Source organism: Austrofundulus limnaeus, unplaced genomic scaffold (assembly GCF_001266775.1).
Source record: "Austrofundulus limnaeus strain Quisiro unplaced genomic scaffold, Austrofundulus_limnaeus-1.0 Scaffold848, whole genome shotgun sequence".
Classification (NCBI taxonomy): Eukaryota; Metazoa; Chordata; class Actinopteri; order Cyprinodontiformes; family Rivulidae; genus Austrofundulus; species Austrofundulus limnaeus.
Window position 1 is genome coordinate 32641 of NW_013953250.1, and position 2950 is coordinate 35590.

Sequence of the window (2950 nt, forward strand, 5' to 3'; positions counted from 1 at the left end):
GATGGGTCTCATAAATGAGACAGTTGTTTATGTTGTTCCACCACATCAWCTCWGTCAGTTTTATTTATAAAACACATAAAACAAGTAAAGTTGTCCAAAGTGCTTCACAGTTCAGGTAAAAGAATAAAACTATTGAGCAACACATAAATGTGGACAATAAAATCTATTTAAAATACAAAAAACACAACTTACTGCACATCCTCAACACAACAAGCTGTGATGTTCAGATGGATCAGAACCAGAACCAGAATCAGAAAAACTCCTTTTATTTATAAAAACTTTAAACTGGGCGGGGCCTGATGCAAGCCCCGCCCCCTGCCTGCTGCTATGGTAACCAGATAATTAAGTGGCAGAGTTTTATTCTTTGTGTTCTGCTTTAAAACGTGCAGTGAATGGATCGGAACCAAACAGAACCGAACCGAACAGGCGATCGTGTAACAGAACTGTCAGACCCTGGACTGGTTCCGCTCAGCTGGACTCAGCTCTCAGTCCAGATCCTGCTGGACCCTCAGAACCTGTAGACCCGAACAGAACCGGGCCAGGCTGTGTTTCTGAGGCCCGGTACCGGTCCCGCGGGCTGCTCGGTCCGGATCTCCTGATGTGATCATGTTTAGGTGTGTCCCGGCAGGCTAACCCCCGAGCTACATGCTAACCCGGACCGATTACCGGTACCGACGAACCCACGGGCCGAGCACACTCTACACGGACGGGTCAGGGAGGGTCCGTGAGCCGGTCCGGACACGGATCAAACGTGCCGACCCGTTTCAGAAGGTTCGTTTGGACCCGAACACAAAGAAAGGCTGACGGCAGTTCCGTTGGCCACACAGCTCAGCCTCCTGTCACACAGACACACAAACACACACAGACACACAAACACACACAGACACACAAACACACACACCTTTGAACAGGTAGTCGTACTCGTCGTCTCTGGTGCCCATCTTCTCTACAACACACGGCTGCTTCGGTTTTTAATGATTAAAAACACGATGTTTTACTTTCTAACGGAACCTGATGGAAACCGTCTCTTCTTCTCTGGAAGCTCGGCGGCAGCGCGGAGACAGCGCGGAGACAGCGCTGCCCCCTGGAGGCCGCAGGAGGAACTGCTTCCGGTTTCTACCTGGACCTGTGGTGCTCAGGTAAGCTGCTGCTGCCTSTCATCACATGTTTAACTGTGACAGCATCTTTGGAAAGATAACATTAATAACTTATTACAAAACAAATCTAATGCCACTCAGATGAACAGTTGTTGAAATATATRATAATATATGAATTTAAAACAGTTTAAAATGTCTTAAGAAGATGGTCATCACTGCATGTCAATATGACAAATAAACATGATAATTACTGCTATCATTAATGTTACTGTTTTGTTTGAAGAAATTGTCACTACTGTGTTATGATTTATTGAAAAATGTTGATGTATTAAAAATTATTGATGCAAAAANACAATAATTACAAATTAAAGTTTTTTTAGTATTATTATTATTATTACAGCTTTAAACAACATTCATGAGCACCACTCAAACAGAACAGGTTTTCTCAGAATCATTTCAAAGTTCCTCTCATWAAAACCACATATCTGTTGCTAAAAAGGACTTTTCATAAAACTACTTAGTTGTGAAGACGTGGACGCACACAGAGACGTGTGTTCTCAGTCAACACTCTCAGCGCTGTCTGACTGCAGCGCCTGAACTCCACCGGAGGCATTTCATCAACGTCAGGCCGGCTTTGAAACCCTCCTGTGTCAGGCCACACTCACAGGAGAACAGGAACGAGCCACAGCCCTGAAAACGGCCTGAAAGAGACCCTTAATGCCTCGACGGCTCGCTCACTTGGGGTCTCTGAGGGAAGGAAGGAGGGGGGCGGGTTGTCAACAGAGCAAGAGCATTAATAACAGAGAAATACTTTTATTTTATTGATAAATATTCATAAATCTATAAATAATTCTACTTGAGTTTTCATTTTATCTGCAACATAGTGAACAGTTTTAAACAAAGTAAGACTTTAAGATACAAAAACCTCTGAGACAAAGCGTTAAAATATTATCCAAATCTATTGTCATGAACCAAAACAATGACTTTAACTATAAATTTAACATTGTAACAACCACCAGCTCAACAAAGATGTTTTAATTTGGCTTATAGTGATGATTTAAATGTCAGGGTTAGTTGACACCAGTGCTGCCTGCATGTGTGTTTTTTATCCACGTTTTATGATCTGCTCTAAAACGTAACATAATCTTAGTCTTTAAAATCAAAACTCAAGATGAACAGATCATTTAAGTTTTATATCCTGTGGCTCCCAACCTGGGGGGCCCACTGCCTTGTCTGCTCAGAGGTTGTGAAAATATAAATAAATTGTTTAAAACAATCCCATTTGAATAAACAAACTCAACTCAGTTCATCTTTTGTACTTTTCCAAATAAAAAAGTTAGTAAGATAGTGAGATAAAYGTGTCTTTTCGTAGAGGTGTTGCATTGASTCCCTCCATTCCACTAGGGGGCACTATAGTTTCCAGAGATGGGGACTCGTGACTCTGACTTAAACTTGAGTTGCAATTAAGGCTGTGTCCAAAACAGCAGGCCGGGTCCTCTGAAGGCCGAATTCATCGGCCGCATACGTCACWGCGCCGCGACGAAGGACGTCCAAAACCGAAGACTCCTTCAATGCAGCCGACAAATACGTCCTTCCTTTCCCCCGATTTGAAGGACAGGTCTGATGGATCCTTCCCGGCCCACCGTATCCCATAATGCATTGCGGCCTGAGATTTTTTTAAGCTAGTAATGGCGGACGAAGCGAGAGAAAAGAATACGTTTTAAATAAAAATATGGCGATATAAAAATTAAAAAATGTTAGCGGTTGTAATTCTAATACTTATATCATTTATATAGACATGTTTTAAATATTATTTTTGTCATAAAAACCGTGAAATAACCATGCACCTACAG